General features: G+C 32.0%; 37 non-coding genes across 37 annotated transcripts; all 37 read right to left on the reverse strand.

The window, feature by feature from the left end:
- Window positions 1-2,447: 2,447 nt before the first annotated feature.
- TRNAT-CGU (transfer RNA threonine (anticodon CGU)) lies at window positions 2,448-2,520 on the reverse strand. The gene has a single exon. It is a non-coding gene; the product is annotated as a tRNA-Thr (tRNA).
- Window positions 2,521-3,549: 1,029 nt separating this feature from the next.
- TRNAT-AGU (transfer RNA threonine (anticodon AGU)) lies at window positions 3,550-3,623 on the reverse strand. Its single transcript has one exon. It is a non-coding gene; the product is annotated as a tRNA-Thr (tRNA).
- Window positions 3,624-4,055: 432 nt separating this feature from the next.
- Window positions 4,056-4,128, reverse strand: TRNAT-CGU (transfer RNA threonine (anticodon CGU)). Its single transcript has one exon. It is a non-coding gene; the product is annotated as a tRNA-Thr (tRNA).
- A 438-nt stretch (window positions 4,129-4,566) lies between these two features.
- On the reverse strand, window positions 4,567-4,640 carry TRNAT-AGU (transfer RNA threonine (anticodon AGU)). The gene has a single exon. It is a non-coding gene; the product is annotated as a tRNA-Thr (tRNA).
- Window positions 4,641-5,074: 434 nt separating this feature from the next.
- TRNAT-CGU (transfer RNA threonine (anticodon CGU)) lies at window positions 5,075-5,147 on the reverse strand. The gene has a single exon. It is a non-coding gene; the product is annotated as a tRNA-Thr (tRNA).
- A 947-nt stretch (window positions 5,148-6,094) lies between these two features.
- On the reverse strand, window positions 6,095-6,167 carry TRNAT-CGU (transfer RNA threonine (anticodon CGU)). The gene has a single exon. It is a non-coding gene; the product is annotated as a tRNA-Thr (tRNA).
- Window positions 6,168-6,605: 438 nt separating this feature from the next.
- On the reverse strand, window positions 6,606-6,679 carry TRNAT-AGU (transfer RNA threonine (anticodon AGU)). The gene has a single exon. It is a non-coding gene; the product is annotated as a tRNA-Thr (tRNA).
- A 434-nt stretch (window positions 6,680-7,113) lies between these two features.
- Window positions 7,114-7,186, reverse strand: TRNAT-CGU (transfer RNA threonine (anticodon CGU)). The gene has a single exon. It is a non-coding gene; the product is annotated as a tRNA-Thr (tRNA).
- Window positions 7,187-7,624: 438 nt separating this feature from the next.
- Window positions 7,625-7,698, reverse strand: TRNAT-AGU (transfer RNA threonine (anticodon AGU)). The gene has a single exon. It is a non-coding gene; the product is annotated as a tRNA-Thr (tRNA).
- A 434-nt stretch (window positions 7,699-8,132) lies between these two features.
- Window positions 8,133-8,205, reverse strand: TRNAT-CGU (transfer RNA threonine (anticodon CGU)). Its single transcript has one exon. It is a non-coding gene; the product is annotated as a tRNA-Thr (tRNA).
- Window positions 8,206-8,644: 439 nt separating this feature from the next.
- On the reverse strand, window positions 8,645-8,718 carry TRNAT-AGU (transfer RNA threonine (anticodon AGU)). Its single transcript has one exon. It is a non-coding gene; the product is annotated as a tRNA-Thr (tRNA).
- A 434-nt stretch (window positions 8,719-9,152) lies between these two features.
- On the reverse strand, window positions 9,153-9,225 carry TRNAT-CGU (transfer RNA threonine (anticodon CGU)). The gene has a single exon. It is a non-coding gene; the product is annotated as a tRNA-Thr (tRNA).
- Window positions 9,226-10,172: 947 nt separating this feature from the next.
- Window positions 10,173-10,245, reverse strand: TRNAT-CGU (transfer RNA threonine (anticodon CGU)). Its single transcript has one exon. It is a non-coding gene; the product is annotated as a tRNA-Thr (tRNA).
- A 438-nt stretch (window positions 10,246-10,683) lies between these two features.
- Window positions 10,684-10,757, reverse strand: TRNAT-AGU (transfer RNA threonine (anticodon AGU)). The gene has a single exon. It is a non-coding gene; the product is annotated as a tRNA-Thr (tRNA).
- A 434-nt stretch (window positions 10,758-11,191) lies between these two features.
- Window positions 11,192-11,264, reverse strand: TRNAT-CGU (transfer RNA threonine (anticodon CGU)). Its single transcript has one exon. It is a non-coding gene; the product is annotated as a tRNA-Thr (tRNA).
- A 946-nt stretch (window positions 11,265-12,210) lies between these two features.
- Window positions 12,211-12,283, reverse strand: TRNAT-CGU (transfer RNA threonine (anticodon CGU)). The gene has a single exon. It is a non-coding gene; the product is annotated as a tRNA-Thr (tRNA).
- A 439-nt stretch (window positions 12,284-12,722) lies between these two features.
- TRNAT-AGU (transfer RNA threonine (anticodon AGU)) lies at window positions 12,723-12,796 on the reverse strand. Its single transcript has one exon. It is a non-coding gene; the product is annotated as a tRNA-Thr (tRNA).
- A 434-nt stretch (window positions 12,797-13,230) lies between these two features.
- Window positions 13,231-13,303, reverse strand: TRNAT-CGU (transfer RNA threonine (anticodon CGU)). The gene has a single exon. It is a non-coding gene; the product is annotated as a tRNA-Thr (tRNA).
- A 438-nt stretch (window positions 13,304-13,741) lies between these two features.
- On the reverse strand, window positions 13,742-13,815 carry TRNAT-AGU (transfer RNA threonine (anticodon AGU)). The gene has a single exon. It is a non-coding gene; the product is annotated as a tRNA-Thr (tRNA).
- Window positions 13,816-15,268: 1,453 nt separating this feature from the next.
- On the reverse strand, window positions 15,269-15,341 carry TRNAT-CGU (transfer RNA threonine (anticodon CGU)). The gene has a single exon. It is a non-coding gene; the product is annotated as a tRNA-Thr (tRNA).
- Window positions 15,342-15,779: 438 nt separating this feature from the next.
- TRNAT-AGU (transfer RNA threonine (anticodon AGU)) lies at window positions 15,780-15,853 on the reverse strand. The gene has a single exon. It is a non-coding gene; the product is annotated as a tRNA-Thr (tRNA).
- Window positions 15,854-16,287: 434 nt separating this feature from the next.
- Window positions 16,288-16,360, reverse strand: TRNAT-CGU (transfer RNA threonine (anticodon CGU)). Its single transcript has one exon. It is a non-coding gene; the product is annotated as a tRNA-Thr (tRNA).
- Window positions 16,361-16,798: 438 nt separating this feature from the next.
- On the reverse strand, window positions 16,799-16,872 carry TRNAT-AGU (transfer RNA threonine (anticodon AGU)). Its single transcript has one exon. It is a non-coding gene; the product is annotated as a tRNA-Thr (tRNA).
- Window positions 16,873-17,306: 434 nt separating this feature from the next.
- Window positions 17,307-17,379, reverse strand: TRNAT-CGU (transfer RNA threonine (anticodon CGU)). Its single transcript has one exon. It is a non-coding gene; the product is annotated as a tRNA-Thr (tRNA).
- Window positions 17,380-18,325: 946 nt separating this feature from the next.
- On the reverse strand, window positions 18,326-18,398 carry TRNAT-CGU (transfer RNA threonine (anticodon CGU)). Its single transcript has one exon. It is a non-coding gene; the product is annotated as a tRNA-Thr (tRNA).
- Window positions 18,399-18,836: 438 nt separating this feature from the next.
- On the reverse strand, window positions 18,837-18,910 carry TRNAT-AGU (transfer RNA threonine (anticodon AGU)). Its single transcript has one exon. It is a non-coding gene; the product is annotated as a tRNA-Thr (tRNA).
- A 433-nt stretch (window positions 18,911-19,343) lies between these two features.
- Window positions 19,344-19,416, reverse strand: TRNAT-CGU (transfer RNA threonine (anticodon CGU)). The gene has a single exon. It is a non-coding gene; the product is annotated as a tRNA-Thr (tRNA).
- Window positions 19,417-20,361: 945 nt separating this feature from the next.
- TRNAT-CGU (transfer RNA threonine (anticodon CGU)) lies at window positions 20,362-20,434 on the reverse strand. The gene has a single exon. It is a non-coding gene; the product is annotated as a tRNA-Thr (tRNA).
- A 438-nt stretch (window positions 20,435-20,872) lies between these two features.
- Window positions 20,873-20,946, reverse strand: TRNAT-AGU (transfer RNA threonine (anticodon AGU)). The gene has a single exon. It is a non-coding gene; the product is annotated as a tRNA-Thr (tRNA).
- A 434-nt stretch (window positions 20,947-21,380) lies between these two features.
- TRNAT-CGU (transfer RNA threonine (anticodon CGU)) lies at window positions 21,381-21,453 on the reverse strand. Its single transcript has one exon. It is a non-coding gene; the product is annotated as a tRNA-Thr (tRNA).
- A 946-nt stretch (window positions 21,454-22,399) lies between these two features.
- Window positions 22,400-22,472, reverse strand: TRNAT-CGU (transfer RNA threonine (anticodon CGU)). Its single transcript has one exon. It is a non-coding gene; the product is annotated as a tRNA-Thr (tRNA).
- A 438-nt stretch (window positions 22,473-22,910) lies between these two features.
- On the reverse strand, window positions 22,911-22,984 carry TRNAT-AGU (transfer RNA threonine (anticodon AGU)). The gene has a single exon. It is a non-coding gene; the product is annotated as a tRNA-Thr (tRNA).
- Window positions 22,985-23,929: 945 nt separating this feature from the next.
- Window positions 23,930-24,003, reverse strand: TRNAT-AGU (transfer RNA threonine (anticodon AGU)). The gene has a single exon. It is a non-coding gene; the product is annotated as a tRNA-Thr (tRNA).
- A 434-nt stretch (window positions 24,004-24,437) lies between these two features.
- On the reverse strand, window positions 24,438-24,510 carry TRNAT-CGU (transfer RNA threonine (anticodon CGU)). The gene has a single exon. It is a non-coding gene; the product is annotated as a tRNA-Thr (tRNA).
- Window positions 24,511-24,948: 438 nt separating this feature from the next.
- On the reverse strand, window positions 24,949-25,022 carry TRNAT-AGU (transfer RNA threonine (anticodon AGU)). The gene has a single exon. It is a non-coding gene; the product is annotated as a tRNA-Thr (tRNA).
- Window positions 25,023-25,448: 426 nt separating this feature from the next.
- On the reverse strand, window positions 25,449-25,521 carry TRNAT-CGU (transfer RNA threonine (anticodon CGU)). Its single transcript has one exon. It is a non-coding gene; the product is annotated as a tRNA-Thr (tRNA).
- Window positions 25,522-25,960: 439 nt separating this feature from the next.
- Window positions 25,961-26,034, reverse strand: TRNAT-AGU (transfer RNA threonine (anticodon AGU)). The gene has a single exon. It is a non-coding gene; the product is annotated as a tRNA-Thr (tRNA).
- Between the last annotated feature and the right edge of the window lie 126 nt (window positions 26,035-26,160).

Below are 26,160 nucleotides of genomic sequence, written 5' to 3' on the forward strand. Positions count from 1 at the left end.
TTGCCATATGGTGTTCAAGAGAATCCTGAGTTTTTCACTTTCATAATCATTTCTCAGTTCAGAAAACGCTCTACTCAACTACTTTAGACGAGGATACTGATCCTATTCATAAACACCTCATTGATATATTGCTTATCTTGTTCATAAATGTTTTAATCATGCCTTCTTTAAGAATGCATTACTTGAATTCAACTCTAGAATGATTTTTTATCTCTATTTTGCTCTTTGTCACTCATTTTTCCCTTTTTCATTCAAAACATTACTTTGAAAATCTTCACAACACCACGTTTTTTTGTTTTTCAATTTAAGATGACCCATTCTAATGTTCACAGAACAATACTTTTCTTTTTAAAACGTATTAAACATTTGCGTGATGAAAATTATTTTTACAGGTAAGGACCAATAATAAGGTGCTGCTGACATTTGAACTCAGGATTTCCTGTTTACGAGACAGGCGCTTTACCCACTTAGCCACAGCACCTATTTTAGTGATACAGAAGGGATCATTAATTTAGTATTGGTGATCAAATTCTATGCCTGTGTTAAAGTGTCTTAATATGTATTCTAATGTTAAACAAGCAAGGATTCCTAATCTGTAAACAAGAATAGCTATGTTGTATTACAAAAGAACACATTTTAAACTCAATCCCATATTTTGAATAGTTCATAAATAAGTGTTTTACATATATTCAACAATATTGCTCAAATCTAGGGTTATATTTCATCTGCCTCTTGCTCATTGAAATACCTTTTTGATTTTTGCAATCACAGTATTGTTACTATAATATTGAAAACACCTTCAGTTTTTATTAGGTTTAAGATGATCTGTTCAACCGAAAGATAATCAGACTTTTCTATTTTAATTGAATCGCAGGACGACTTAATGAAAATAATATTTTATTTAAGAATGAGGAAAGCAAGGCACTGCTGAGATTTGAACTCAGGATCTCCTGTTTACTAGACAGGCGCTTTAATCAGCTAAGGCACAGCACCCTCTTGAAAAAGTTTTGAGGAACAGTTTGCCATATGGTGTTCAAGAGAAACCTGAGTTTTTCACTTTCATAATCATTTCTCAGTTCAGAAAACGTACTACTCAAATAGTGTAGACGAGGATACTGATCCTATTGATAAACACCTCATTGATATATTGCTTATCCTGTTCATAAATGTTTTAATTATGCCTTCTTTAAGAATGCATTACTTGAATTCAACTCTAGAATGATTTTTTATCTCTATTTTGCTCTTTGTCACTCTTTTTTCCCTTTTTCATTCAAAGCATTACTTTGAAAATCTTCACAATACCATGTTTTTTTGTTTTTCAATTTAAGATGACCCATTCTAATGTTCACAGAACAACACTTTTCTTTTTAAAATGTATTAAACATTTGCGTGATGAAAATTATTTTTACATGTAAGGACCAATAATAAGGTGCTGCTGAGATTTGAACTCAGGATTTCCTGTTTACGAGACTGGCGCTTTAACCACATAGCCACAGCACCTTTTTTAGTGATACAGAGGGGATCATTAATTTAGTATTGGTGATCAAATTCTGTGCCTGTGTTAAAGTGTCTTAATATGTATTCTAATGTTAAACAAGCAAGGATTCCTAATCTGTAAACAGGAATAGCTATGTTGTATTACAAAAGAACACATTTTAAACGCAATCCCATATTTTGAATAGTTCATAAATAAGTGTTTTACATATATTCATCAATATTGCTCAAATCTAGGGTTATATTTCATCTGCCTCTTGCTCATTGAAATACCTTTTTGATTTTTGCAATCACAGTATTGTTACTATAATATTGAAAACACTTTCAGTTTTTATTAGGTTTAAGATGATCTGTTCAACCGAAAGATAAATCAGACTTTTCTAATTTAATTGAATCGCAGGACGACTTAATGAAAATAATTTTTGATTTAAGAATGAGGAAAGCAAGGCACTGCTGAGATTTGAGCTCAGGATCTCCTGTTTACTAGACAGGCGCTTTAACCAGCTAAGCCACAGCACCCTCTTGAAAATGCGTTAAGGAACAGTTTGCCATATGGTGTTCAAGAGAAAACTGAGTTTTTCACTTTCATAATCATTTCTCAGTTCAGCAAACGCACTACTCAAATGGTTTAGACGAGGATACTGATCCTATTCATAAACACCTCATTGATATATTGCTTATCCTGTTCATAAATGTTTTAATTATGCCTTCTTTAAGAATGCATTACTTGAATTCAACTCTAGAATGATTTTTTATCTCTATTTTGCTCTTTGTCACTCTTTTTTCCCTTTTTCATTCAAAGCATTACTTTGAAAATCTTCACAATACCAGGTTTTTTTGTTTTTCAATTTAAGATGGCCCATTCTAATGTTCACAGAACAACACTTTTCTTTTTAAAATGTATTAAACATTTGCGTGATGAAAATTATTTTTACATGTAAGGACCAATAATAAGGTGCTGCTGAGATTTGAACTCAGGACTTCCTGTTTACGAGACAGGCGCTTTAACCACTTAGCCACAGCACCTACTTTAGTGATATAGAAGAGATCATTAATTTAGGATTGGTGATCAAATTCTGTGCCTGTGTTAAAGTTTCTTAATATGTATTCTAATGTTAAACAAGCAAGGATTCCTAATCTATAAACAAGAATAGCTATGTTGTATTAAAAAAGAACACATTTTAAACTCAATCCCATATTTTGAATAGTTCATAATAAGTGTTTTACATATATTCATCAATATTGCTCAAATCTAGGGTTATATTTAGGCCTGGGCGAAGCACTACGCTACGCTCGCGTAGTTTGCGAAGTTCGCGCTACTTCGCACTACGCGAACTGCACGTAGCACAGTGCGAACACGCATAGCGTAGTGTTGCGTAGTGCTGCGGTCATTTTTTGCTTGCTCGCGGTCCTCAACGTCAAGTTGGCGACTGCGAGCAAGCAAAATGACATCCTGGCGAGACTTTTTCCTTGTTCGCGATCGCAAGCATGGAAAATAAACCTCCCGGCGAGATTCCCAACGCGAGGAGGTCAGGTTTCTCATTGCGAGGGGTCGCGTATGCTCGCGACCGCTCGCGATGAGAAACTACCAGTTCGCGTTGAGAAAGCTGCAGCTCGAGTAAAAATCTACTCGAGCAGCAGAAAACTACAGCTCGCACTGTGCAAGATGCCATTTTCAATGATTGCACAGTGCCGGTTGCTTGTCCGCACTGTGCAATCATTGAAAACAACATCTTGCACAGTGCGAACATGTTACTACGCAGTTCGCGAAGTGCTACGCGTAGCTCGCGTAGTGCGAACTTCACTTTGCGTAGCTTCGCGAAGCGCTACTTCGCGAACTACGCCCACCCTTATATTTCATCTGCCTCTTGCTCATTGAAATACCTTTTTGATTTTGCAATCACAGTATTGTTACTATAATATTGAAAACACTTTCAGTTTTTATTAGGTTTAAGATGATCTCTTCAACCGAAAGATAAATCAGACTTTTCTAATTGAATTGAATCGCAGGACGAATTAATGAAAATAGTTTTTTATTTAAGAATGAGGAAAGCAAGGCACTGCTGAGATTTGAACTCAGGATCTCCTGTTTACTAGACAGGCGCTTTAACCAGCTAAGCCACAGCACCCTCTTGAAAATGCTTTAAGGAACAGTTTGCCATATGGTGTTCAAGAGAATCCTGAGTTTTTTACTTTCATAATCATTTCTCAGTTCAGAAAACGCTCTACTCAACTACTTTAGACGAGGATACTGATCCTATTGATAAACACCTCATTGATATATTGCTTATCCTGTTCATAAATGTTTTAATTATGCCTTCTTTAAGAATGCATTACTTGATTTCAACTCTAGAATGATTTTTTATCTCTATTTTGCTCTTTGTCACTCTTTTTCCTTTTTCATTCAAAGCATTACTTTGAAAATCTTCACAATACCACGTTTTTTTGTTTTTCAATTTAAGATGACCCATTCTAATGTTCAAAGAACAACACTTTTCTTTTTAAAATGTATTAAACATTTGCGTGATGAAAATTATTTTTACATGTAAGGACCAATAATAAGGTGCTGCTGAGATTTGAACTCAGGATTTCCTGTTTACGAGACAGGCGCTTTAACCACTTAGCCACAGAACCTACTTTAGTGATACAGAAGGGATCATTAATTTAGTATTGGTGATCAAATTCTGTGCCTGTGTTAAAGTGTCTTAATATGTATTCTAATGTTAAATAAGCAAGGATTCCTAATCTGTAAACAAGAATAGCTATGTTGTATTAAAAAAGAACACATTTTAAACTCAATCCCATATTTTGAATAGTTCATAAATAAGTGTTTTACATATATTCATCAATATTGCTCAAATCTAGGGTTATATTTCATATGCCTCTTGCTCAATGAAATACCTTTTTGATGTTGCAATCACAGTATTGTTACTATAATATTGAAAACACTTTCAGTTTTTATTAGGTTTAAGATGATCTGTTCAACCGAAAGATAAATCAAACTTTTCTAATTGAATTGAATCGCAGGACGACTTAATGAAAATAATGTTTTATTTAAGAATGACGAAAGCAAGGCACTGCTGAGATTTGAACTCAGGATCTCCTGTTTACTAGACAGGCGCTTTAACCAGCTAAGCCACAGCACCCTCTTGAAAATGTGTTAAGGAACAGTTTGCCATATGGTGTTCAAGAGAAACGTGAGTTTTTCACTTTCATAATCATTTCTCAGTTCAGAAAACGCACTACTCAAATAGTTTAGACGAGGATACTGATCCTATTCATAAACACCTCATTGATATATTGCTTATCCTGTTCATAAATGTTTTAATTATGCCTTCTTTAAGAATGCATTACTTGAATTCAACTCTAGAATGATTTTTTATCTCTATTTTGCTCTTTGTCACTCTTTTTTCCCTTTTTCATTCAAAGCATTACTTTGAAAATCTTCACAATACCAGGTTTTTTTGTTTTTCAATTTAAGATGACCCATTCTAATGCTCACAGAACAACACTTTTCTTTTTAAAATGTATTAAACATTTGCGTGATGAAAATTATTTTTACATGTAAGGACCAATAATAAGGTGCTGCTGAGATTTGAACTCAGGATTTTCTGTTTACGAGACAGGCGCTTTAACCACTTAGCCACAGCACCTATTTTAGTGATACAGAAGGGATAATTAATTTAGTTTTGGTGATCAAATTCTGTGCCTGTGTTAAAGTGTCTTAATATGTATTCTAATGTTAAACAAGCAAGGATTCCTAATCTGTAAACAGGAATAGCTATGTTGTATTACAAAAGAACACATTTTAAACGCAATCCCATATTTTGAATAGTTCATAAATAAGTGTTTTACATATATTCATCAATATTGCTCAAATCTAGGGTTATATTTCATCTGCCTCTTGCTCATTAAAATACCTTTTTGATTTTTGCAATCACAGTATAGTTACTATTATATTTAAAACACTTTCAGTTTTTATTAGGTTTAAGATGATCTGTTCAACCGAAAGATAAATCAGACTTTTCTAATTGAATTGAATCGCAGGACGAATTAATGAAAATAGTTTTTTATTTAAGAATGAGGAAAGCATGGCACTGCTGAGATTTGAACTCAGGATCTCCTGTTTACTAGGTAGGCGCTTTAACCAGCTAAGCCACAGCACCCTCTTCAAAATGCTTTAAGGAACAGTTTGCCATATGGTGTTCAAGAGAATCCTGAGTTTTTCACTTTCATAATCATTTCTCAGTTCAGAAAACGCTCTACTCAACTACTTTAGACGAGGATAATGATCCTATTGATAAACACCTGATTGATATTTTGCTTATCCTGTTCATAAATGTTTTAATTATGCCTTCTTTAAGAATGCATTACTTGAATTCAACTCTAGAATGATTTTTTATCTCTATTTTGCTCTTTGTCACTCTTTTTTCCCTTTTTCATTCAAAGCATTACTTTGAAAATCTTCACAATACCAGGTTTTTTTGTTTTTCAATTTAAGATGACCCATTCTAATGTTCACAGAACAACACTTTTCTTTTTAAAATGTATTAAACATTTGCGTGATGAAAATTATTTTTACATGTAAGGACCAATAATAAGGTGCTGCTGAGATTTGAACTCAGGATTTCCTGTTTACGAGACAGGCGCTTTAACCACTTAGCCACAGCACCTATTTTAGTGTTACAGAAGGGATCATTAATTTAGTATTGGTGATCAAATTCTGTGCCTGTATTAAAGTGTCTTAATATGTATTCTAATGTTAAACAAGCAAGGATTCCTAATCTGTAAACAAGAATAGCTATGTTGTATTACAAAAGAACACATTTTAAACTCAATCCCATATTTTGAATAGTTCATAAATAAGTGTTTTACATATATTCATCAATATTGCTCAAATCTAGGGTTATATTTCATATGCCTCTTGCTCATTGAAATACCTTTTTGATTTTGCAATCACAGTATTGTTACTATAATATTGAAAGCACTTTCAGTTTTTATTAGGTTTAAGATGATCTGTTCAACCGAAAGATAAATCAGACTTTTCTAATTTAATTGAATCGCAGGACGAATTAATGAAAATAGTTTTTTATTTAAGAATGAGGAAAGCAAGGCACTGCTGAGATTTGAACTCAGGATCTCCTGTTTACTAGACAGGCGCTTTAACCAGCTAAGCCACAGCACCCTCTTGAAAATGCTTTAAGGAACAGTTTGCCATATGGTGTTCAAGAGACTCCTGAGTTTTTCACTTTCATAATCATTTCTCAGTTCAGAAAACGCTCTACTCAACTACTTTAGACGATTATACTGATCCTATTGATAAACACCTCATTGATATATTGCTTATCCTGTTCATAAATGTTTTAATTATGCCTTCTTTAAGAATGCATTACTTGATTTCAACTCTAGAATGATTTTTTATCTCTATTTTGCTCTTTGTCACTCTTTTTTCCATTTTTCATTCAAAGCATTACTTTGAAAATCTTCACAATACCACGTTTTTTAGTTTTTCAATTTAAGATGACCCATTCTAATGTTCACAGAACAACTCTTTTCTTTTTAAAATGTATTAAACATTTGCGTGATGAAAATTATTTTTACATGTAAGGACCAATGATAAGGTGCTGCTGAGATTTGAACTCAGGATTTCCTGTTTACGAGACAGGCGCTTTAACCACTTAGCCACAGCACCTTTTTTAGTGATACAGAAGGGATCATTAATTTAGTATTGGTGATCAAATTCTGTGCCTTTGTTAAAGTGTCTTAATATGTATTCTAATGTTAAACAAGCAAGGATTCCTAATCTGTAAACAAGAATAGCTATGTTGTATTAAAAAAGAACACATTTTAAACTGAATCCCATATTTTGAATAGTTTATAAATAAGTGTTTTACATATATTCATCAATATTGCTCAAATCTAGGGTCATATTTCATCTGCCTCTTGCTCATTGAAATACCTTTTTAATTTTGCAATCACAGTATTGTTACTATAATATTGAAAACACTTTCAGTTTTTATTAGGTTTATAATGATCTGTTCAACCGAAAGATAAATCAGACTTTTCCAATTTAATTGAATCGCAGGACGACTTAATGAAAATAATGTTTTATTTAAGAATGAGGAAATCAAGGCACTGCTGAGATTTGAACTCAGGATCTCCTGTTTACTAGACAGGCGCTTTAACCAGCTAAGCCACAGCACCCTCTTGAAAATGCGTTAAGGAACAGTTTGCCATATGGTGTTCAAGAGAAACCTGAGTTTTTCACTTTCATAATCATTTCTCAGTTCAGAAAACGCACTACTCAAATAGTTTAGACGAGGATACTGATCCTATTCATAAACACCTCATTGATATATTGCTTATCCTGTTCATAAATGTTTTAATTATGCCTTCTTTAAGAATGCATTACTTGAATTCAACTCTAGAATGATTTGTTATCTCTATTTTGCTCTTTGTCACTCTTTTTTCCCTTTTTCATTCAAAGCATTACTTTGAAAATCTTCACAATACCAGGTTTTTTTGTTTTTCAATTTAAGATGACCCATTCAAATGTTCACAGAACAACACTTTTCTTTTTAAAATGTATTAAACATTTGCGTGATGAAAATTATTTTTACATGTAAGGACCAATAATAAGGTGCTGCTGAGATTTGAACTCAGGATTTCCTGTTTACGAGACAGGCGCTTTAACCACTTAGCCACAGCACCTATTTTAGTGATACAGAAGGGATCATTAATTTAGTATTGGTGATCAAATTCTGTGCCTGTGTTAAAGTGTCTTAATATGTTTTCTAATGTTAAACAAGCAAGGATTCCTAATCTGTTAACAAGAATAGCTATGTTGTATTACAAAAGAACACATTTTAAACTCAATCCCATATTTTGAATAGTTCATAAATAAGTGTTTTACATATATTCATCAATATTGCTCAAATCTAGGGTTATATTTCATCTGCCTCTTGCTCATTGAAATACCTTTTTGATTTTTGCAATCACAGTATTGTTACTATAATATTGAAAACACTTTCAGTTTTTATTAGGTTTAAGATGATCTGTTCAACCGAAAGATAAATCAGACTTTTCTAATTTAATTGAATCGCAGGACGACTTAATGAAAATAATGTTTTATTTAAGAATGAGGAAATCAAGGCACTGCTGAGATTTGAACTCAGGATCTCCTGTTTACTAGACAGGCGCTTTAACCAGCTAAGCCACAGCACCCTCTTGAAAATGCGTTAAGGAACAGTTTGCCATATGGTGTTCAAGAGAAACCTGAGTTTTTCACTTTCATAATCATTTCTCAGTTCAGAAAACGCACTACTCAAATAGTTTAGACGAGGATACTGATCCTATTCATAAACACCTCATTGATATATTGCTTATCCTGTTCATAAATGTTTTAATTATGCCTTCTTTAAGAATGCATTACTTGAATTCAACTCTAGAATGATTTGTTATCTCTATTTTGCTCTTTGTCACTCTTTTTTCCCTTTTTCATTCAAAGCATTACTTTGAAAATCTTCACAATACCAGGTTTTTTTGTTTTTCAATTTAAGATGACCCATTCAAATGTTCACAGAACAACACTTTTCTTTTTAAAATGTATTAAACATTTGCGTGATGAAAATTATTTTTACATGTAAGGACCAATAATAAGGTGCTGCTGAGATTTGAACTCAGGATTTCCTGTTTACGAGACAGGCGCTTTAACCACTTAGCCACAGCACCTATTTTAGTGATACAGAAGGGATCATTAATTTAGTATTGGTGATCAAATTCTGTGCCTGTGTTAAAGTGTCTTAATATGTGTTCTAATGTTAAACAAGCAAGGATTCCTAATCTGTTAACCAGAATAGCTATGTTGTATTACAAAAGAACACATTTTAAACTCAATCCCATATTTTGAATAGTTCATAAATAAGTGTTTTACATATATTCATCAATATTGCTCAAATCTAGGGTTATATTTCATCTGCCTCTTGCTCATTGAAATACCTTTTTGATTTTTGCAATCACAGTATTGTTACTATAATATTGAAAACACTTTCAGTTTTTATTAGGTTTAAGATGATCTGTTCAACCGAAAGATAAATCAGACTTTTCTAATTTAATTGAATCGCAGGACGACTTAATGAAAATAATTTTTTATTTAAGAATGAGGAAAGCAAGGGACTGCTGAGATTTGAACTCAGGATCTCCTGTTTACTAGACAGGCGCTTTAACCAGCTAAGCCACAGCACCCTCTTGAAAATGCTGTAAGGAACAGTTTGCCATATGGTGTTCAAGAGAATCCTGAGTTTTTCACTTTCATAATCATTTCTCAGTTCAGAAAACGCTCTACTCAACTACTTTAGACGAAGATACTGATCCTATTGATAAACACCTCATTGATATATTGCTTATCCTGTTCATAAATGTTTTAATTATGCCTTCTTTAAGAATGCATTACTTGATTTCAACTCTAGAATGATTTGTTATCTCTATTTTGCTCTTTGTCACTCTTTTTTCCCTTTTTCATTCAAAGCATTACTTTGAAAATCTTCACAATACCAGGTTTTTTTGTTTTTCAATTTAAGATGACCCATTCTAATGTTCACAGAACAACACTTTTCTTTTTAAAATGTATTAAACATTTGCGTGATGAAAATTATTTTTACATGTAAGGACCAATAATAAGGTGCTGCTGAGATTTGAACTCAGGATTTCCTGTTTACGAGACAGGCGCTTTAACCACTTAGCCACAGCACCTACTTTAGCGATATAGAAGGGATCATTAATTTAGTATTGGTGATCAAATTCTGTGCCTGTGTTAAAGTGTCTTAATATGTATTCTAATGTTAAACAAGCAAGGATTCTTAATCTGTAAACAAGAATAGCTATGTTGTATTAAAAAAGAACACATTTTAAACTCAATCCCATATTTTGAATAGTTCATAAATAAGTGTTTTACATATATTCAGCAATATTGCTCAAATCTAGGGTTATATTTCATCTGCCTCTTGCTCATTAAAATACCTTTTTGATTTTGCAATCACAGTATTGTTACTATAATATTGAAAACACTTTCTGTTTTTTTTAGGTTTAAGATGATCTGTTCAACCGAAAGATAAATCAGACTTTTCTAATTTAATTGAATCGCAGGACGAATTAATGAAAATAGTTTTTTATTTAAGAATGAGGAAAGCAAGGCACTGCTGAGATTTGAACTCAGGATCCCCTGTTTACTAGACAGGCGCTTTAACCAGCTAAGCCACAGCACCCTCTTGAAAATGCTTTAAGGAACAGTTTGCCATATGGTGTTCAAGAGAATCCTGAGTTTTTCACTTTCATAATCATTTCTAAGTTCAGAAAACGCTCTACTCAACTACTTTAGACGAGGATACTGATCCTATTCATAAACACCTCATTGATATATTGCTTATCTTGTTCATAAATGTTTTAATCATGCCTTCTTTAAGAATGCATTACTTGAATTCAACTCTAGAATTATTTTTTATCTCTATTTTGCTCTTTGTCACTCTTTTTTCCCTTTTTCATTCAAAGCATTACTTTGAAAATCTTCACAATACCACGTTTTTTTGTTTTTCAATTCAAGATGACCCATTCTAATGTTCACAGAACAACACTTTTCATTTTAAAATGTATTAAACATTTGCGTGATGAAAATTATTTTTACATGTAAGGACCAATAATAAGGTGCTGCTGAGATTTGAACTCACGATTTCCTGTTTACGAGACAGGCGCTTTAACCACTCAGCCACAGCACCTACTTTAGTGATACAGAAGGGATCATTAATTTCGTATTGGTGATCAAATTCTATGCCTGTGTTAAAGTGTCTTAATATGTATTCTAATGTTAAACAAGCAAGGATTCCTAATCTGTAAACAAGAATAGCTATGTTGTATTACAAAAGAACACATTTTAAACTCAATCCCATATTTTGAATAGTTCATAAATAAGTGTTTTACATATATTCATCAATATTGCTCAAATCTAGGGTTATATTTCATCTGCCTCTTGCTCATTGAAATACCTTTTTGATTTTTGCAATCACAGTATTGTTACTATAATATTGAAAACACTTTCAGTTTTTATTAGGTTTAAGATGATCCGTTCAACCGAAAGATAATCAGACTTTTCTATTTTAATTGAATCGCAGGACGACTTAATGAAAATAATTTTTTATTTAAGAATGAGGAAAGCAAGGCACTGCTGAGATTTGAACTCAGGATCCCCTGTTTACTAGACAGGCGCTTTAATCAGCTAAGGCATAGCACCCTCTTGAAAAAGTTTTGAGGAACAGTTTGCCATATGGTGTTCAAGAGAAACCTGAGTTTTTCACTTTCATAATCATTTCTCAGTTCAGAAAACGTACTACTCAAATAGTTTAGACGAGGATACTGATCCTATTGATAAACACCTCATTGATATATTGCTTATCCTGTTCATAAATGTTTTAATTATGCCTTCTTTAAGAATGCATTACTTGAATTCAACTCTAGAATGATTTTTTATCTCTATTTTGCTCTTTGTCACTCTTTTTTCCCTTTTTCATTCAAAGCATTACTTTGAAAATCTTCACAATACCATGTTTTTTTGTTTTTCAATTTAAGATGACCCATTCTAATGTTCACAGAACAACACTTTTCTTTTTAAAATGTATTAAACATTTGCGTGATGAAAATTATTTTTACATGTAAGGACCAATAATAAGGTGCTGCTGAGATTTGAACTCAGGATTTCCTGTTTACGAGACAGGCGCTTTAACCACTTAGCCACAGCACCTTTTTTAGTGATACAGAAGGGATCAATAATTTAGTATTGGTGATCAAATTCTGTGCCTGTGTTAAAGTGTCTTAATATGTATTCTAATGTTAAACAAGCAAGGATTCCTAATCTGTAAACAAGAATAGCTATGTTGTATTACAAAAGAACACATTTTAAACTCAATCCCATATTTTGAATAGTTCATAAATAAGTGTTTTACATATATTCATCAATATTGCTCAAATCTAGGGTTATATTTCATCTGCCTCTTGCTCATTGAAATACCTTTTTGATTTTTGCAATCAAAGTATTGTTCCTATAATATTGAAAACACTTTCAGTTTTTATTAGGTTTAAGATGATCTGTTCAACCGAAAGATAAATCAGACTTTTCTAATTTAATTGAATCGCAGGACGAATTAATGAAAATAGTTTTTTATTTAAGAATGAGGAAAGCAAGGCACTGCTGAGATTTGAACTCAGGATCTCCTGTTTACTAGACAGGCGCTTTAACCAGCTAAGCCACAGCACCCTCTTGAAAATGGTTTAAGGAACAGTTTGCCATATGGTGTTTAAGAGAATCCTGAGTTTTTTACTTTCATAATTATTTCTCAGTTCAGAAAACGCTCTACTCAACTACTTTAGACGAGGATACTGATCCTATTGATAAACACCTCATTGATATATTGCTTATCCTTTTCATAAATGTTTTAATTATGCCTTCTTTAAGAATGCATTACTTGATTTCAACTCTAGAATGTTTTTTTATCTCTATTTTGCTCTTTGTCACTCTTTTTTCCCTTTTTCATTCAAAGCATTACTTTGAAAATCTTCACAATACCACGTTTTTTTGTTTTTCAATTTAAGATGACCCATTCTAATGTTCACAGAACAACACTTTTCTTTTCAAAATGTATTAATCATTTGTGTGATGAAAATTATTTTTACATGTAAGGACCAATAATAAGGTGCTGCTGAGATTTGAACTCAGGATTTCCTGTTTACGAGACAGGCGCTTTAACCTCTTAGCCACAGCACCTACTTTAGCGATATAGAAGGGATCATTAATTTAGTATTGGTGATCAAATTCTGTGCCTGTGTTAAAGTGTCTTAATATGTATTCTAATGTTAAACAAGCAAGGATTTCTAATCTGTAAACAAGAATAGCTATGTTGTATTAAAAAAGAGCACATTTTAAACTCAATCCCATATTTTGAATAGTTCATAAATAAGTGTTTTACATATATTCATGAATATTGCTCAAATCTAGGGTTATATTTCATATGCCTCTTGCTCATTGAAATACCTTTTTGATTTTGCAATCACAGTATTGTTACTATAATATTGAAAACACTTTCAGTTTTTATTAGGTTTAAGATGATCTGTTCAACCGAAAGATAAATCAGACTTTTCTAATTTAATTGAATCGCAGGACGAATTAATGAAAATAGTTTTTTATTTAAGAATGAGGAAAGCAAGGCACTGCTGAGATTTGAACTCAGGATCTCCTGTTTACTAGACAGGCGCTTTAACCAGCTAAGCCACAGCACCCTCTTGAAAATGCTTTAAGGAACAGTTTGCCATATGGTGTTCAAGAGACTCCTGAGTTTTTCACTTTCATAATCATTTCTCAGTTCAGAAAACGCTCTACTCAACTACTTTAGACGAGGATACTGATCCTATTGATAAACACCTCATTGATATATTGCTTATCCTGTTCATAAATGTTTTAATTATGCCTTCTTTAAGAATGCATTACTTGATTTCAACTCTAGAATGATTTTTTATCTCTATTTTGCTCTTTGTCACTCTTTTTTCCATTTTTCATTCAAAGCATTACTTTGAAAATCTTCACAATACCACGTTTTTTAGTTTTTCAATTTAAGATGACCCATTCTAATGTTCACAGAACAACTCTTTTCTTTTTAAAATGTATTAAACATTTGCGTGATGAAAGTTATTTTTACATGTAAGGACCAATGATAAGGTGCTGCTGAGATTTGAACTCAGGATTTCCTGTTTACGAGACAGGTGCTTTAACCACTTAGCCACAGAACCTTTTCTAGTGATACAGAAGGGATCATTAATTTAGTATTGGTGATCAAATTCTGTGCCTTTGTTAAAGTGTCTTAATATGTATTCTAATGTTAAACAAGCAAGGATTCCTAATCTGTAAACAAGAATAGCTATGTTGTATTAAAAAAGAACACATTTTAAACTCAATCCCATATTTTGAATAGTTTATAAATAAGTGTTTTACATATATTCATCAATATTGCTCAAATCTAGGGTCATATTTCATCTGCCTCTTGCTCATTGAAATACCTTTTTAATTTTGCAATCACAGTATTGTTACTATAATATTGAAAACACTTTCAGTTTTTATTAGGTTTATAATGATCTGTTCAACCGAAAGATAAATCAGACTTTTCTAATTTAATTGAATCGCAGGACGACTTAATGAAAATAATGTTTTATTTAAGAATGAGGAAATCAAGGCACTGCTGAGATTTGAACTCAGGATCTCCTGTTTACTAGACAGGCGCTTTAACCAGCTAAGCCACAGCAACCTCTTGAAAATGCGTTAAGGAACAGTTCGCCATATGGTGTTCAAGAGAAACCTGAGTTTTTCACTTTCATAATCATTTCTCAGTTCAGAAAACGCACTACTCAAATAGTTTAGACGAGGATACTGATCCTATTCATAAACACCTCATTGATATATTGCTTATCCTGTTCATAAATGTTTTAATTATGCCTTCTTTAAGAATGCATTACTTGATTTCAACTCTAGAATGATTTGTTATCTCTATTTTGCTCTTTGTCACTCTTTTTTCCCTTTTTCATTCAAAGCATTACTTTGAAAATCTTCACAATACCAGGTTTTTTTGTTTTTCAATTTAAGATGACCCATTTGAATGTTCACAGAACAACACTTTTCTTTTTAAAATGTATTAAACATTTGCGTGATGAAAATTATTTTTACATGTAAGGACCAATAATAAGGTGCTGCTGAGATTTGAACTCAGGATTTCCTGTTTACGAGACAGGCGCTTTAACCACTTAGCCACAGCACCTACTTTAGCGATATAGAAGGGATCATTAATTTAGTATTGGTGATCAAATTCTGTGCATGTGTTAAAGTGTCTTAATATGTATTCTAATGTTAAACAAGCAAGGATTCCTAATCTGTAAACAAGAATAGCTATGTTGTATTAAAAAAGAACACATTTTAAACTCAATCCCATATTTTGAATAGTTCATAAATAAGTGTTTTACATATATTCATCAATATTGCTCAAATCTAGGGTTATATTTCATCTGCCTCTTGCTCATTGAAATACCTTTTTGATTTTGCAATCACAGTATTGTTACTATAATATTGAAAACACTTTCTGTTTTTTTTAGGTTTAAGATGATCTGTTCAACCGAAAGATAAATCAGACTTTTCTAATTTAATTGAATCGCAGGACGAATTAATGAAAATAGTTTTTTATTTAATAATGAGGAAAGCAAGGCACTGCTGAGATTTGAACTCAGGATCCCCTGTTTACTAGACAGGCGCTTTAACCAGCTAAGCCACAGCACCCTCTTGAAAATGCTTTAAGGAACAGTTTGCCATATGGTGTTCAAGAGAATCCTGAGTTTTTCACTTTCATAATCATTTCTCAGTTCAGAAAACGCTCTACTCAACTACTTTAGACGAGGATACTGATCCTATTCATAAACACCTCATTGATATATTGCTTATCTTGTTCATAAATGTTTTAATCATGCCTTCTTTAAGAATGCATTACTTGAATTCAACTCTAGAATTATTTTTTATCTCTATTTTGCTCTTTGTCACTCTTTTTTCCCTTTTTCATTCAAAGCATTTCTTTGAAAATCTTCACAATACCACGTTTTTTTGTTTTTCAATTTAAGAGGACCCATTCTAATGTTCACAGAACAACACTTTTCTTTCTAAAATGTATTAAACATTTGCGTGATGAAAATTATTTTTACATGTAAGGACCAATAATAAGGTGCTGCTGAGATTTGAACTCAGGATTTCCTGTTTACGAGACAGGCGCTTTAACCACTTAGCCACAGCACCTACTTTAGTGATACAGAAGGGATCATTAATTTAGTATTGGTGATCAAATTCTGTGCCTGTGTTAAAGTGTATTAATATGTATTCTAATGTTAAACAAGCAAGGATTCCTAATCTGTAAACAAGAATAGCTATGTTGTATTAAAAAAGAACACATTTTAAACTCAATCCCATATTTTGAATAGTTTATAAATAAGTGTTTTACATATATTCATCAATATTGCTCAAATCTAGGGTCATATTTCATCTGCCTCTTGCTCATTGAAATACCTTTTTAATTTTGCAATCACAGTATTGTTACTATAATATTGAAAACACTTTCAGTTTTTATTAGGTTTAAGATGATCTGTTCAACCGAAAGATAAATCAGACTTTTCTAATTTAATTGAATCGCAGGACGACTTAATGAAAATAATGTTTTATTTAAGAATGAGGAAAGCAAGGCACTGCTGAGATTTGAACTCAGGATCTCCTGTTTACTAGACAGGTGCTTTAACCAGCTAAGCCACAGCACCCTCTTGAAAATGTGTTAAGGAACAGTTTGCCATATGGTGTTCAAGAGAAACCTGAGTTTTTCACTTTCATAATCATTTCTCAGTTCAGAAAACGCACTACTCAAATAGTTTAGACGAGGATACTGATCCTATTCATAAACACCTCATTGATATATTGCTTATCCTGTTCATAAATGTTTTAATTATGCCTTCTTTAAGAATGCATTACTTGAATTCAACTCTAGAATGATTTTTTATCTCTATTTTGCTCTTTGTCACTCTTTTTTCCCTTTTTCATTCAAAGCATTACTTTGAAAATCTTCACAATACCAGGTTTTTTTGTTTTTCAATTTAAGATGACCCATTCAAATGTTCACAGAACAAAACTTTTCTTTTTAAAATGTATTAAACATTTGCGTGATGAAAATTATTTTTACATGTAAGGACCAATAATAAGGTGCTGCTGAGATTTGAACTCAGGATTTCCTGTTTACGAGACAGGCGCTTTAACCACTTAGCCACAGCACCTATTTTAGTGATACAGAAGGGATCATTAATTTAGTATTGGTGATCAAATTCTGTGCCTGTGTTAAAGTATCTTAATATGTATTCTAATGTTAAACAAGCAAGGATTCCTAATCTGTAAACAAGAATAGCTATGTTGTATTACAAAAGAACACATTTTAAACTCAATCCCATATTTTGAATAGTTCATAAATAAGTGTTTTACATATATTCATCAATATTGCTCAAATCTAGGGTTATATTTCATCTGCCTCTTGCTCATTGAAATACCTTTTTGATTTTGCAATCACAGTATTGTTACTATAATATTGAAAACACTTTCAGTTTTTATTAGGTTTAAGATGATCTGTTCAACCGAAAGATAAATCAGACTTTTCTAATTTAATTGAATCGCAGGACGACTTAATGAAAATAATTTTTTATTTAAGAATGAGGAAAGCAAGGTACTGCTGAGATTTGAACTCAAGATCTCCTGTTTACTAGACAGGCACTTTAACCAGCTAAGCCACAGCACCCTCTTGAAAATGCTTTAAGGAACAGTTTGCCATATGGTGTTCAAGAGAATCCTGAGTTTTTCACTTTCATAATCATTTCTCAGTTCAGAAAACGCTCTACTCAACTACTTTAGACGAGGATACTGATACTATTCATAAACACCTCATTGATATATTGCTTATCTTGTTCATAAATGTTTTAATCATGCCTTCTTTAAGAATGCATTACTTGAATTCAACTCTAGAATTATTTTTTATCTCTATTTTGCTCTTTGTCACCCTTTTTTCCCTTTTTCATTCAAAGCATTACTTTGAAAATCTTCACAATACCATGTTTTTTTGTTTTTCAATTTAAGATGACCCATTCTAATGTTCACAGAACAACACTTTTCTTTTTAAAATGTATTAAACATTTGCGTGATGAAAATTATTTTTACATGTAAGGACCAATAATAAGGTGCTGCTGAGATTTGAACTCAGGATTTCCTGTTTACGAGACAGGCGCTTTAACCACTTAGCCACAGCACCTACTTTAGTGATATAGAAGGGATCATTAATTTAGGATTGGTGATCAAATTCTGTGCCTGTGTTAAAGTGTCTTAATATGTATTCTAATGTTAAACAAGCAAGGATTCCTAATCTATAAACAAGAATAGCTATGTTGTATTAAAAAAGAACACATTTTAAACTCAATCCCATATTTTGAATAGTTCATAAATAAGTGTTTTACATATATTCATCAATATTGCTCAAATCTAGGGTTATATTTCATCTGCCTCTTGCTCATTGAAATACCTTTTTGATTTTGCAATCACAGTATTGTTACTATAATATTGAAAACACTTTCAGTTTTTATTAGGTTTAAGATGATCTGTTCAACCGAAAGATAAATCAGAATTTTCTAATTTAATTGAATCGCAGGACGAATTAATGAAAATAGTTTTTTATTTAAGAATGAGGAAGGCAAGGCACTACTGAGATTTGAACTCAGGATCTCCTGTTTACTAGACAGGCGCTTTAACCAGCTAAGCCACAGCACCCTCTTGAAAATGCTTTAAGGAACAGTTTGCCATATGGTGTTGAAGAGAATCCTGAGTTTTTCACTTTCATAATCATTTCTCAGTTCAGAAAACGCTCTACTCAACTACTTTAGACGAGGATACTGATCCTATTCATACACACCTCATTGATATATTGCTTATCTTGTTCATAAATGTTTTAATCATGCCTTCTTTAAGAATGCATTACTTGAATTCAACTCTAGAATTATTTGTTATCTCTATTTTGCTCTTTGTCACTCTTTTTTCCCTTTTTCATTCAAAGCATTACTTTGAAAATCTTCACAATACCATGTTTTTTTGTTTTTCAATTTAAGATGACCCATTCTAATGTTCACAGAACAACACTTTTCTTTTTAAAATGTATTAAACATTTGCGTGATGAAAATATTTTTACATGTAAGGACCAATAATAAGGTGCTGCTGAGATTTGAACTCAGGATTTCCTGTTTACGAGACAGGCGCTTTAACCACTTAGCCACAGCACCTACTTTAGTGATACAGAAGGGATCATTAATTTAGTATTGGTGATCAAATTCTGTGCCTGTGTTAAAGTGTCTTAATATGTATTCTAATGTTAAACAAGCAAGGATTCCTAATCTGTAAACAAGAATAGCTATGTTGTATTAAAAAAGAACACATTTTAAACTCAATCCCATATTTTGAATAGTTTATAAATAAGTGTTTTACATATATTCATCAATATTGCTCAAATCTAGGGTCATATTTCATCTGCCTCTTGCTCATTGAAATACCTTTTTAATTTTGCAATCACAGTATTGTTACTATAATATTGAAAACACTTTCAGTTTTTATTAGGTTTAAGATGATCTGTTCAACCGAAAGATAAATCAGACTTTTCTAATTTAATTGAATCGCAGGACGACTTAATGAAAATAATGTTTTATTTAAGAATGAGGAAAGCAAGGCACTGCTGAGATTTGAACTCAGGATCTCCTGTTTACTAGACAGGTGTTTAACCAGCTAAGCCACAGCACCCTCTTGAAAATGCATTAAGGATCAGTTTGCCATATGGTGTTCAAGAGAAACCTGAGTTTTTCACTTTCATAATCATTTCTCAGTTCAGAAAACGCACTACTCAAATAGTTTAGACGAGGATACTGATCCTATTCATAAACACCTCATTGATATATTGCTTATCCTGTTCATAAATGTTTTAATTATGCCTTCTTTAAGAATGCATTACTTGAATTCAACTCTAGAATGATTTTTTATCTCTATTTTGCTCTTTGTCACTCTTTTTTCCCTTTTCCATTCAAAGCATTACTTTGAAAATCTTCACAATACCATGTTTTTTTGTTTTTCAATTTAAGATGACCCATTCTAATGTTCACAGAACAACACTTTTCTTTTTAAAATGTATTAAACATTTGCGTGATGAAAATTATTTTTACATGTAAGGACCAATAATAAGGTGTTGCTGAGATTTGAACTCAGGATTTCCTGTTTACGAGACAGGCGCTTTAACCACTTAGCCACAGCACCTACTTTAGTGATATAGAAGGGATCATTAATTTAGGATTGGTGATCAAATTCTGTGCCTGTGTTAAAGTGTCTTAATATGTATTCTAATGTTAAACAAGCAAGGATTCCTAATCTATAAACAAGAATAGCTATGTTGTATTAAAAAAGAACACATTTTAAACTGAATCCCATATTTTGAATAGTTCATAAATAAGTGTTTTACATATATTCATCAATATTGCTCAAATCTAGGGTTATATTTCATCTGCCTCTTGCTCATTGAAATACCTTTTTGATTTTGCAATCACAGTATTGTTACTATAATATTGAAAACACTTTCAGTTTTTATTAGGTTTAAGATGATCTGTTCAACCGAAAGATAAATCAGACTTTTCTGATTTAATTGAATCGCAGGACGAATTAATGAAAATAGTTTTTTATTTAAGAATGAGGAAAGCAAGGCACTGCTGAGATTTGAACTCAGGATCTCCTGTTTACTAGACAGGCGCTTTAACCAGCTAAGCCACAGCACCCTCTTGAAAATGCTTTAAGGAACAGTTTGCCATATGGTGTTCAAGAGAATCCTGAGTTTTTCACTTTCATAATCATTTCTCAGTTCAGAAAACGCTCTACTCAACTACTTTAGACGAGGATACTGATCCTATTGATAAACACCTCATTGATATATTGCTTATCTTGTACATAAATGTTTTAATCATGCCTTCTTTAAGAATGCATTACTTGAATTCAACTCTAGAATGATTTTTTATCTCTATTTTGCTCTTTGTCACTCTTTTTTCCCTTTTTCATTCAAAGCATTACTTCGAAAATCTTCACAATACCACGTTTTTTTGTTTTTCAATTTAAGATGACCCATTTTAATGTTCACAGAACAACACTTTTCTTTTTAAAATGTATTAAACATTTGCGTGATGAAAATTATTTTTACATGTAAGGACCAATAATAAGGTGTTGCTGAGATTTGAACTCAGGATTTCCTGTTTACGAGACAGGCGCTTTAACCACTTAGCCACAGCACCTACTTTAGTGATATAGAAGGGATCATTAATTTAGGATTGGTGATCAAATTCTGTGCCTGTGTTAAAGTGTCTTAATATGTATTCTAATGTTAAACAAGCAAGGATTCCTAATCTCTAAACAAGAATAGCTATGTTGTATTAAAAAAGAACACATTTTAAACTCAATCCCATGTTTTGAATAGTTCATAAATAAGTGTTTTACATATATTCATCAATATTGCTCAAATCTAGGGTTATATTTCATCTGCCTCTTGCTCATTGAAATACCTTTTTGATTTTGCAATCACAGTATTGTTACTATAATATTGAAAACACTTTCAGTTTTTATTAGGTTTAAGATGATCTGTTCAACCGAAAGATAAATCAGACTTTTCTAATTTAATTGAATCGCAGGACAAATTAATGAAAATAGTTTTTCATTTAAGAATGAGGAAAGCAAGGCACTGCTGAGATTTCAACTCAGAATCTCCTGTTTACTAGACAGGCGCTTTAATCAGCTAAGGCACAGCACCCTCTTGAAAAAGTTTTGAGGAACAGTTTGCCATATGGTGTTCAAGAGAAACCTGAGTTTTTCACTTTCATAATCATTTCTCAGTTCAGAAAACGTACTACTCAAATAGTTTAGACGAGGATACTGATCCTATTGATAAACACCTCACTGATATATTGCTTATCCTTTTCATAAATGTTTTAATTATGCCTTCTTTAAGAATGCATTACTTGATTTCAACTCTAGAATGTTTTTTTATCTCTATTTTGCTCTTTGTCACTCTTTTTTCCCTTTTTCATTCAAAGCATTACTTTGAAAATCTTCACAATACCACGTTTTTTTGTTTTTCAATTTAAGATGACCCATTCTAATGTTCACAGAACAACTCTTTTCTTTTTAAAATGTATTAAACATTTGCGTGATGAAAATTATTTTTACATGTAAGGACCAATGATAAGGTGCTGCTGAGATTTGAACTCAGGATTTCCTGTTTACGAGACAGGCGCTTTAACCACTTAGCCACAGAACCTTTTTTAGTGATACAGAAGGGATCATTAATTTAGTATTGGTGATCAAATTCTGTGCCTTTGTTAAAGTGTCTTAATATGTATTCTAATGTTAAACAAGCAAGGATTCCTAATCTGTAAACAAGAATAGCTATGTTGTATTAAAAAAGAACACATTTTAAACTCAATCCCATATTTTGAATAGTTTATAAATAAGTGTTTTACATATATTCATCAATATTGCTCAAATCTAGGGTCATATTTCATCTGCCTCTTGCTCATTGAAATACCTTTTTAATTTTGCAATCACAGTATTGTTACTATAATATTGAAAACACTTTCAGTTTTTATTAGGTTTATAATGATCTGTTCAACCGAAAGATAAATCAGACTTTTCTAATTTAATTGAATCGCAGGACGACTTAATGAAAATAATGTTTTATTTAAGAATGAGGAAATCAAGGCACTGCTGAGATTTGAACTCAGGATCTCCTGTTTACTAGACAGGCGCTTTAACCAGCTAAGCCACAGCACCCTCTTGAAAATGCGTTAAGGAACAGTTTGCCATATGGTGTTCAAGAGAATCCTGAGTTTTTCACTTTCATAATCATTTCTCAGTTCAGAAAACACACTACTCAAATAGTTTAGACGAGGATACTGATCCTATTCATAAACACCTCATTGATATATTGCTTATCCTGTTCATAAATGTTTTAATTATGCCTTCTTTAAGAATGCATTACTTGATTTCAACTCTAGAATGATTTGTTATCTCTATTTTGCTCTTTGTCACTCTTTTTTCCCTTTTTCATTCAAAGCATTACTTTGAAAATCTTCACAATACCAGGTTTTTTTGTTTTTCAATTTAAGATGACCCATTCGAATGTTCACAGAACAACACTTTTCTTTTTAAAATGTATTAAACATTTGCGTGATGAAAATTATTTTTACATGTAAGGACCAATAATAAAGTGTTGCTGAGATTTGAACTCAGGATTTCCTGTTTACGAGACAGGCGCTTTAACCACTTAGCCACAGCACCTACTTTAGCGATATAGAAGGGATCATTAATTTAGTATTGGTGATCAAATTCTGTGCATGTGTTAAAGTGTCTTAATATGTATTCTAATGTTAAACAAGCAAGGATTCCTAATCTGTAAACAAGAATAGCTATGTTGTATTAAAAAAGAACACATTTTAAACTCAATCCCATATTTTGAATAGTTCATAAATAAGTGTTTTACATATATTCATCAATATTGCTCAAATCTAGGGTTATATTTCATCTGCCTCTTGCTCATTGAAATACCTTTTTGATTTTGCAATCACAGTATTGTTACTATAATATTGAAAACACTTTCTGTTTTTTTTAGGTTTAAGATGATCTGTTCAACCGAAAGATAAATCAGACTTATCTAATTTAATTGAATCGCAGGACGAATTAATGAAAATAGTTTTTTATTTAAGAATGAGGAAAGCAAGGCACTGCTGAGATTTGAACTCAGGATCTCCTGTTTACTAGACAGGTGCTTTAACCAGCTAAGCCACAGCACCCTCTTGAAAATGTGTTAAGGAACAGTTTGCCATATGGTGTTCAAGAGAAACCTGAGTTTTTCACTTTCATAATCATTTCTCAGTTCAGAAAACGCACTACTCAAATAGTTTAGACGAGGATACTGATCCTATTCATAAACACCTCATTGATATATTGCTTATCCTGTTCATAAATGTTTTAATTATGCCTTCTTTAAGAATGCATTACTTGAATTCAACTCTAGAATGATTTTGTATCTCTATTTTGCTCTTTGTCACTCTTTTTTCCCTTTTTCATTCAAAGCATTACTTTGAAAATCTTCACAATACCAGGTTTTTTTGTTTTTCAATTTAAGATGACCCATTCAAATGTTCACAGAACAAAACTTTTCTTTTTAAAATGTATTAAACATTTGCGTGATGAAAATTATTTTTACATGTAAGGACCAATAATAAGGTGCTGCTGAGATTTGACCTCAGGATTTCCTGTTTACGAGACAGGCGCTTTAACCACTTAGCCACAGCACCTATTTTAGTGATACAGAAGGGATCATTAATTTAGTATTGGTGATCAAATTCTGTGCCTGTGTTAAAGTATCTTAATATGTATTCTAATGTTAAACAAGCAAGGATTCCTAATCTGTAAACAAGAATAGCTATGTTGTATTACAAAAGAACACATTTTAAACTCAATCCCATATTTTGAATAGTTCATCAATAAGTGTTTTACATATATTCATCAATATTGCTCAAATCTAGGGTTATATTTCATCTGCCTCTTGCTCATTGAAATACCTTTTTGATTTTGCAATCACAGTATTGTTACTATAATATTGAAAACACTTTCAGTTTTTATTAGGTTTAAGATGATCTGTTCAACCGAAAGATAAATCAGACTTTTCTAATTTAATTGAATCGCAGGACGACTTAATGAAAATAATTTTTTATTTAAGAATGAGGAAAGCAAGGTACTGCTGAGATTTGAACTCAGGATCTCCTGTTTACTAGACAGGCGCTTTAACCAGCTAAGCCACAGCACCCTCTTGAAAATGCTTTAAGGAACAGTTTGCCATATGGTGTTCAAGAGAATCCTGAGTTTTTCACTTTCATAATCATTTCTCAGTTCAGAAAACGCTCTACTCAACTACTTTAGACGAGGATACTGATACTATTCATAAACACCTCATTGATATATTGCTTATCTTGTTCATAAATGTTTTAATCATGCCTTCTTTAAGAATGCATTACTTGAATTCAACTCTAGAATTATTTTTTATCTCTATTTTGCTCTTTGTCACCCTTTTTTCATTCAAAGCATTACTTTGAAAATCTTCACAATACCATGTTTTTTTGTTTTTCAATTTAAGATGACCCATGCTAATGTTCACAGAACAACACTTTTCTTTTTAAAATGTATTAAACATTTGCGTGATGAAAATTATTTTTACATGTAAGGACCAATAATAAGGTGCTGCTGAGATTTGAACTCAGGATCTCCTGTTTACGAGACAGGCGCGTTAACCACTTAGCCACAGCACCTACTTTAGTGATATAGAAGGGATCATTAATTTAGGATTGGTGATCAAATTCTGTGCCTGTGTTAAAGTGTCTTAATATGTATTCTAATTTTAAACAAGCAAGGATTCCTAATCTATAAACAAGAATAGCTATGTTGTATTAAAAAAGAACACATTTTAAACTCAATCCCATATTTTGAATAGTTCATAAATAAGTGTTTTACATATATTCATCAATATTGCTCAAATCTAGGGTTATATTTCATCTGCCTCTTGCTCATTGAAATACCTTTTTGATTTTGCAATCACAGTATTGTTACTATAATATTGAAAACACTTTCAGTTTTTATTAGGTTTAAGATGATCTGTTCAACCGAAAGATAAATCAGAATTTTCTAATTTAATTGAATCGCAGGACGAATTAATGAAAATAGTTTTTTTATTTAAGAATGAGGAAAGCAAGGCACTGCTGAGATTTGAACTCAGGATCTCCTGTTTACTAGACAGGCGCTTTAACCAGCTAAGCCACAGCACCCTCTTGAAAATGCTTTAAGGAACAGTTTGCCATATGGTGTTGAAGAGAATCCGGAGTTTTTCACTTTCATAATCATTTCTCAGTTCAGAAAACGCTCTACTCAACTACTTTAGACGAGGATACTGA

Source organism: Triturus cristatus, chromosome 8 (assembly GCF_964204655.1).
Source record: "Triturus cristatus chromosome 8, aTriCri1.1, whole genome shotgun sequence".
NCBI classification, from domain to species: Eukaryota; Metazoa; Chordata; class Amphibia; order Caudata; family Salamandridae; genus Triturus; species Triturus cristatus.